Source organism: Apium graveolens, chromosome 9 (genome assembly GCF_009905375.1).
Source record: "Apium graveolens cultivar Ventura chromosome 9, ASM990537v1, whole genome shotgun sequence".
In the NCBI taxonomy this organism is placed as follows: Eukaryota; Viridiplantae; Streptophyta; class Magnoliopsida; order Apiales; family Apiaceae; genus Apium; species Apium graveolens.
The window spans coordinates 82,314,782-82,323,841 of NC_133655.1; the positions used below are offsets into that span (position 1 = coordinate 82,314,782).

At 42.1% G+C, this 9,060-nt stretch overlaps 1 pseudogene; it reads right to left on the bottom strand.

Moving 5' to 3' along the window:
• Positions 1 to 499: 499 nt before the first annotated feature.
• LOC141685363 (uncharacterized) lies at positions 500 to 1,634 on the bottom strand (annotated as a pseudogene).
• Between the last annotated feature and the right edge of the window lie 7,426 nt (positions 1,635 to 9,060).

Sequence of the window (9,060 nt, forward strand, 5' to 3'; positions counted from 1 at the left end):
GCACTACTGGCAAAGGCCGTCTGGCGAAAACGCCGCAGGCGCGAAGCGTGGTAGGCCCGCGCCGGGGGAGCATAGGGAGGAAAGGGGGCCCGGATGGTGGAAGCGCCAGGGGAGGCCGGGTCATTTGACGAAAATGGAGGGCTTTTCCCTATTAGAGAAGGCCCTATGGAGTAAAGGGAAGTGCATGAATTCTTGGAAAAATAGGGGGCAAGCCTCTATAAAATAAAAAAATGTAAGACAAATTCTATGAATAGAGTCAACGGTACGACAGACAGCGCTGCCTACACGCGAATTAGTTTCCGAGATCGAGCAGTCTCAATTTCACTACAGGATTTGCGAATGAATGCTGGACTGGGCCACCTCGAATGGCGTGAGCCGCATGCGGGGAGACCCGCACGTACGGTTTTTAGGGGGATCTGGTCGAAAGACCGGCCGGCGCCCACCCGACTAGAGGGACTGAGAAATTAATAGAGTACAAAACTTATCTTCAAGCTTTACCTTATTCTGATCGTTTAGAGGGCGATCGCGGGGTCACTGAATGAAGTCCTCCGTTTCTTTCGGAGGTGCTGACCCGCAGTGAGGCAGAGATGACTAAGTGACATATGGAATATGGCGACGACAACAGCATGTCGTAGAAGGAGATAACAAGTGGAGCCAACGACCCACTAAGACTAATGTATCTACAACTACATCCCCGAGCGGCAGTCAAAGGGGGGGCGTGAATGCGAGATGCCAGCGGAATGATCGGCCGGACAGAGGCTAGGGCTGCTTCCTTCCCACCGCGTCCTTCCTTGTGTATCGGAGATATAAAGCGAGTGCACCGGAAAAGAAAAGGGAACTGGGTCGATCTATTCTATGGCGAAGCATCCGAAGCATAACTGCACACTCACACGATCTTTGCCGAGAGATTAGGAGCATTCGGTGGAACCGGTGAACTACACTTGCTTCTGGATAGATGTGTGGGACAGAGGGCTCGTGGTACCTCCTGCCCAACCTTCCTCCTCTGCTTTGAGAACCGTGTGAACGGAGAGTGGGCAGAAGGGAAGGAGGTCCTCATACGGAGTCGCACACTTACTTGAGCAGTGCGGGAGACTGGAGAGTGGGTCAAGTAAAGTCCCCTGGAGCCGGAAAAAGAACAGACGAAGCTTTACTTAGATAGGGCTTTTATTGGTCTTTTTTTTATTAGTGATTGAAAAGGAGAGCGCCTGGGTATGTTATAGAAAGGGAAGGCAGAGGCATCGAATGGCGAAGAGAGGCGGGGAAGGAATGGGAAATCGTCAAGGATGACTTCTTTGTTGGCGAAACGAAGGGCTAAATAGCGCCAGTGATTCTCTGAACCGGTCTGGATTTCCAACGCCTCAGGAAACTGGTCGAGATAGATGACAGCACCCTTTTCTCCTCTTCCTTACCGGGAGGGCAATCTTATCTTATGGCCTCACCTCCCGCCCGGCCCGGAAATCGAGAACCCAGCCCCCTTCTGATCCATTCATTTCCGCAAGCAGGGGGGACCCGGAGCTAGAGCTAGGCCCCCGCCTATTCGAGGCCGGGCGGCCTCGCCCCACAAGCACCCAACCTTCCTTTTGCTCTTCCTTCGGTTTGCCTCCACGAACGCGCCACCTAGGAGCCCTACTCATATTCCAAAGGCGACCTGCTTTCAATACTAGTTGTTACCTTACGCCGACATTTTTAAAAAATTATTGAATAGCATGGCCTGGGGCTAAGATAACTCAAGTGGGAGAGCCGTGTTATGGGTGACCTTATTGCACGGTTCAGAGAGCACTTGTGTATGTGATGCAAGTGAACGTGTACGAAAAAGCTGTCGTAAAGTTTCGTTGTTCGTTCCGTCGTTGACCCTATCTATGTTTCTACGATGGCCCAAGAACACGCTCATTCTTCAGCCGTAGAGAGACTTTTGAATTGCGAGGTACCATTACGAGCTCAATATATACGAGTGTTATTCCGTGAAATAACTCGAATTTCAAATCATTCACTTGCTTTAACTACTCATGCTATGGATGTGGGAGCATCAACCCCGTTCCTGTGGGCTTTTGAGGAGCGGGAGAAATTGTTGGAATTCTATGAAAGAGTCTCGGGAGCCAGGATGCATGCCAGTTTCATACGACCAGGTGGAGTGGCACAAGATCTGCCTCTTGGCTTATGTCGAGATATTGATTCCTCCACACAACAATTTGCTTCTCGTATCGACGAATTAGAAGAGATGTCAACCGGCAACCGTATCTGGAAACAACGATTAGTGGATATTGGTACTGTCACTGCACAGCAAGCAAAGGATTGGGGATTCAGTGGTGTAATGTTAAGAGGTCGTGCGACATGAAGACATTGATAGCAATATGGGGGGAGTTCCCATCAGGTAACAACGGTTCTGCCTGACCCTACTAAAGCACGCATATTATGTCAGTGAAGACTTGGTGTGAAGCCTTGGAGCTTACGTTAGAAAAGCAAAAGGCCTGGCGGGGCTAGGGTGAGCTGAGGGGGGACAGCGTAAGTGAGCGAATGTGTGTAAGCCCAGTCAAACATGACTGTTCTGGGCGGGGCGGGCCACCCACCTTCGAATGGTGTTGGTCCTACGGACCGTGAACGGATTCGCCTCTGGCCTCTGGGCACGTCGGAACCGCATGAGTTCACCGGGGTGGAGCACGGTCCGCCAAAATCGGCATAGGTTAGGTGCTATTGATGGAACATGGTAAGCCTATCTTTCTCCATATGGAAGTGCTGCGGACACATAGAGATGTGGGTAGAGGAAGCCTCAAAAAGCGAAGGCCGAACTGCAGGTCACGTGACCTGCACCGAGTTGGTGGCTGACTGGGCTTTTATGTGATCAAAGCGGAGAAGCTCGCCTTCTTGTTATCCAAAAGTAGGTCGAATCGGGCGGGCCCCCACCCCGGAACGTCGAATGAAATAGGCGGTCGGGTTCTCTTTCTACGACCCTTTTGATATGATAGTGTAATAACCCCAAAATTTTCAACTTTTTGTAACCCTTGTGAATAGTGTTTTAGCTGAATGAAGAAACTTTTCACGCCACACTATGTAGGGGTTCTGTTATGGATATTCTGGGATATTATTAGTACTCTATGAAGTATATAAGTGTATGTAAAGATCGTCAGAATCCAATTCCGAACACTTTGGTTTTTCCCGGAAATCCACAAGATACGGAGAGAATTGAGTATAAGGTAACAGGATAAAAAGGATTTAAATTAAAGGATTATAATAGAGGATCATAAAAAGGAATATAATGTATTGAGAAAGGTTAAGGGAACCTAAGTAATAAGATCCCGGGTATGATCCTTCAAACGATAAACGAGAACGAAGTTAAGCGAACCGTATAACAGATCAGCGATCATTAGGCAAACGATTAGGAAGTTAATCAAAGGGATTAGTGGGAATGATGTCATCCAACCAATAGAAAGAGGACAAGGAAGGGAGGATGACATCATGAGGATGACACAAGCATGACATGGGAAGGAAGGAGGTGTGGTGGCTTTGTAACCACACAAATTTAAGGGCAAGAAGGTAATTGACTAAATCAAATACAAAACTGCAACCAACCAAGCCAAATAATTCATTCTTCATCAAAACAAAAAGAAACCAAGGCATTAGTTCTTCATTGCTCTCGGCTTTTTCACTTTTTAAAGGCAAGATTTTTCAAAATCCAAGATCCAAGCTTCCTAAATTGGTGAGTAAATTCCCTAATCATCTTCATGCTTAGTTAGGGCTATATCATGAGTTTAAGCCATTAATTCCTTCTCAATCTTCTTCATTTAATCAAAGAAGAAGACTATGAATAGTGTTTTCAAGTTTTTTTACTTGAAGTTTTCTTGTTTTTCTTGAAGATCCAAGCTTTCCTAAGACTTCTCAAAGCTTCTTAAGGCTTCCTAGCTCCTCCCACCACTTCAAGGAAGGTATACCATCTCCAAACCCTAGATTCCTATATATTATAAGATGATTTTGATTAGTAGGGTGCTATTGTAGCTTGTTGTTGTGATTAGAGTTTGGGATTTGAAATGGTAGCGAAATGGAATGGTAAATGTTGTGGTTTTGATTAAAAGAACTTAAGTATGATTAAAGTTAAGCTTAGGCATAAGTATGAATGATTAAATTGAATTGGTTGGGGTTGTTATGATTTGATAAGGATGGATGTTGGTTGTATGTTGGATTTGAGGTTGGTTTGTGGTTGGTTTTGAATGGTTTAAAATTGGGAAATCGCGTAAACATAGCCGTCGTAATGTCCGATTTTCTTTGGACTGTTTTTGTGCATAGCATTAGGACCCGAGAACCCCCTGCTATATTATTACCACTGCCATGATTAGATAGCTCATGTTACGAGCTTCGTTTTGATATGTAGTTCGTTCGATTCCGATGCACGGTTTAGGAGAAACGACCGTTTCAAGTAACGGCGTTTCGCGAACGAAACTTTTTCCCTCGCCTTACTTTGAAACATAGGTTAAAGACCAAAAAGGGTTAATTAATGTATGAAACATTTATGGTAAGTGTGTTAGGAAGTTGGTAAGACACTCGCGAAGGAATCGCTTTAAAACTCGTAAAGGTTAAATTATTAAAAATGGTGGAGCCGAGGGTACCCGAGTGACTTAAGCAAATCAGTGAGCGCAAAACAAGCGTTAGAGTCTAAGTTAGTTAAAGTATAGATTTACAAGTGATTTTGGTTTAATTCCAACTTACTTGTTGTTTATAGGTTACCAGACTCGTCCCGAGCCTTTTATCACCCCAAGTCGCTCAGGCAAGTATTCTATCCGTTATACTGTTGTTGTGATGTATACATTTGTATATGCATGATCTTGCGATAAATGCATATTGGTTATTTAGCAAATTCTTGCGATATATTGTAGCATGTGATATGGTATATATGCATGCCTGTTTCATATTCTTGAAATATATCTGTTGGTTCAGTTGATAATACCTATGCTAGAGAATAGCGGTAACTTGCATATACCCTTAGTATAGGGACCCAAAGGTGAAAATATTTTCTAAAACCGGGAGTCGAGGATCCCGAGTAGATTTTGTATATATGGATATGGATATATATATATATATTTATATTTATATATATATATATGGTTATAGTTTTCAAAACTATTAATCGAATAAGGTTTATTCGATAACTTTATTTTATTAATGAATATTATCTTGAATATTCATTCGAGGACTTATGACTCCTTTATATTATTTATTGAATATTACTTGGATATTCATTTGAGGATGTATGACTCCTTTATTTTATTTAATGAATATTATTTATAATATTCATTCGAGGTATTATGACTCCGCTTATTACTGAAATATATTCTTTATTTCATTAGAGAATAAAGTGTTAATAATCAAACTTATTTTCGATTATTCAAATAAAGATAATACTTTCATATAAGTATATCTTTGGTTATTTAATGTTTATTTCAAGTATAAGTTTTAATACTTCTACTTCAATTATTTTTATAAAGATTATTCTTTATGGGAATATTATTTAAATAATAATATTCAGTCATTTTCTAAATATTCTGGGGACTGATTTACTTCATTAAATCAGCTTTACTCCAAACACTCTATAAAGTGTTTTCGAGTCTTCAAAATGATTTTTAAAGTCAGAGCGGATCCCAAAACTCATTTTTATATTTAAGATCTTCCTTTTTTAAGGGGATTTAAATACTCGCTCAAAACCTGGGGAATTCGGCTCTGTGGTGTATTTTATATTCGCAACGAGGTTGCAGTTTTGGTAAATGAATTGATTACTTGCCCAATGTTCGGGAAGTAAGCCCATCTAATTGAGTCGGCATAAGCGACAGGCCGAAGTACGGTCTATGAAAGTGTAAGTGGCTGGGTGGCAGTCCATCAACGCGTAAGAGGCCGGGTGGCGGTCCAGCACAAGGTCCTTATGTGGCCAGGGTGATGACCGGTGGGGGATTCATCCATCTACTAGTAGAAAAGGTTACTTATTGGTATCTTTGCCTGATCAGCAAGATATCTGGTTTATGCCAAAATTCTTTTTCCTTTCCAAAAAAATTCATTGGATGTTTCAAACTCTGTTCATACTTTACATAACAGAGGTTCCAGGAAATGTTTAAATAGATATATATGTGGATATATATATCGGGACTAAATAAAGTATCTCGTAATTTTTTTTTCATTCAATAATATTTCAAAGATTGAATCTATTCAAGTCTTAACTTGTGGTCTCATCTATGGGATGTTTTTTTAAAAAAACTTATAATACTTTGAACGGTGGTAGTTCAAGTAGCTTTATAAAGGATATAAGTGTAGTGAAGTATTGGTAACTTCATTCCTTGTTTTTACTTATATCTAGTAAGTAATTATCTTACACATGATAAAGATTCTAGTAAGTATCCATTTAGATACTTATATTATTGTTATCACTATGTATTATCTTGCGAGCTGTAAGGCTCACTCTTGCTTTATTTCTTCATCACACAACAACAGTTAGGAGAGATGGCCAGACTCCAGCAGACCCAGCGCAAGCGCGTGGGAAGCGTCCCGCGTCTTCCCGATGATGTTGTAGCTGCTATAGCTGCAGAGGTAGATCTAATGTAGTTCAGACCATCTACTTTTGAGAATCAAATTATGTATAATTATAACTTGTGGCAGATAATGGCAATTAACTGTAAATTTATCAAGTAATCATTTTGGGTTGTAATAACTGTTAAATGGTGGATTCAAAGACTTGTACTTATTTCAATTTCATCTCTGAGACTATAACGGGTTGTGGTGTGTGTTAGTGTGGGGTCACAGCATAAGGTTATTATTAATAATTAAGTGAAGTGATATTGTGGAAAGAAAGACCGTGACGACCCGGATCCCCGACCCCGGATCTGGGGGTGTTACAGATAGGCACGGACTCCGCGAACGTCCCGCGCCCCTTTACTAATAAACTAATAAGGGAAAGAAAGCCTCAACCAGAACCACATTCCTTTTGCGTGCGAGTGTAGCTAAGTGTCTTACTCTATTGGTCATAGTTTCCTGCTGTTGCGGCCGGTGCTCGTTTGCGCGCGCGTGAACCAACCCAACAAACAAGGAAAGGACGCCTCTCGGGGCATCTGAGAATGATTCGAGCCGTATGAAGGGAAACTCTCACGTACAGTTTGTTTGTTTTTTTGGGGGGGGGGAGCCCGGCAGGGTCCCCCACTTACTTGGCCCGGGCCTAAGTGAAAGTTAAGTGGTGGGCCTACCCATCCCAACCAGGGGTATGCTGGGATTCGCGAAGAGCAGCACCTTACGATGTTCATGACCAATTGGATCCTGACGTACCAGTAGGTACCAGAGGAGATCGCTATGATCGTTACTGTATTCGTATCGAAGAGATGCGACAAAGTGTTCGGAATATTGTGCAATGTCCTAATAAAATGCCTAGTGGCATGATCAAAGCCGATGATCGTAAGCTATGTCCTCCATCACGATGTCGAATGAAACTATCCATGGAATCGTGCGCCGTGTGAAACGTGGATCATCGCCGTTCTTAACCGAGACTCAGGTTAAGCTCCATCTCGGAACCTTGTGGGGTTAGGAGTAAAGCATCCTGAGGTTGGCGCATCTCGTTGAGCGTGGAGAAGCATTGGGAACCCCAATTTCTTTCTTCGGAGCCGTTTCTTTTCCCGTCTCCCCGCCCCGGCATAGCGCTTCGCTTCCGGTTCTTCGGAAGAATCAATTGACTTCTACCTTATTCATTGATCTGGGGGAAAAGGAACCGCCTACCAGTTGGGAAGCTAGACATCAAGTAAGTGGCTTGATGAGGATAACTAAGCGGACACGCCGGAGTTGGCTGCTGGCACAACAGGGTGGTGCCTTACCGCACCGTAGGCGGGCGCGCGGTAGCGTTCGTGGTGGTACTTCAGGATTCCAATGTACTGCGTCCAAGATCAGAACGAGCTTGCCGACTGTAATAACCCCAAAATTTTCAACTTTTTGTAACCCTTGTGAATAGTGTTTTAGCTGAATGAAGAAACTTTTCACGCCACACTATGTAGGGGTTCTGTTATGGATATTCTGGGATATTATTAGTACTCTATGAAGTATATAAGTGTATGTAAAGATCGTCAGAATCCAATTCCGAACACTTTGGTTTTTCTCGGAAATCCACAAGATACGGAGAGAATTGAGTATATGATAACAGGATAAAAAGGATTTAAATTAAAGGATTATAATAGAGGATCATAAAAAGGAATATAATGTATTGAGAAAGGTTAAGGGAACCTAAGTAATAAGATCCCGGGTATGATCCTTCAAACGATAAACGAGAACGAAGTTAAGCGAACCGTATAACAGATCAGCGGTCATTAGGCAAACGATTAGGAAGTTAATCAAAGGGATTAGTGGGAATGATGTCATCCAACCAATAGAAAGAGGACAAGGAAGGGAGGATGACATCATGAGGATGACACAAGCATGACATGGGAAGGAAGGAGGTGTGGTGGCTTTGTAACCACACAAATTCAAGGGCAAGAAGGTAATTGACTAAATCAAATACAAAACTGCAACCAACCAAGCCAAATAATTCATTCTTCATCAAAACAAAAAGAAACCAAGGCATTAGTTCTTCATTGCTCTCGGCTTTTTCACTTTTTAAAGGCAAGATTTTTCAAAATCCAAGATCCAAGCTTCCTAAATTGGTGAGTAAATTCCCTAATCATCTTCATGCTTAGTTAGGGCTATATCATGAGTTTAAGCCATTAATTCCTTATCAATCTTCTTCATTTAATCAAAGAAGAAGACTATGAATAGTGTTTTCAAGTTTTTAACTTGAAGTTTTTCTTGTTTTTCTTGAAGATCCAAGCATTCTTAAGACTTCTCAAAGCTTCTTAAGGCTTCCTAGCTCCTCCCACCACTTCAAGGAAGGTATACCATCTCCAAACCCTAGATTCCTATATATTATAAGATGATTTTGATTAGTAGGGTGCTATTGTAGCTTGTTGTTGTGATTAGAGTTTGGGATTTGAAATGGTAGCGAAATGAAATGGTAAATGTTGTGGTTTTGATTAAAAGAACTTAAGTATGATTAAAGTTAAGCTTAGGCATAAG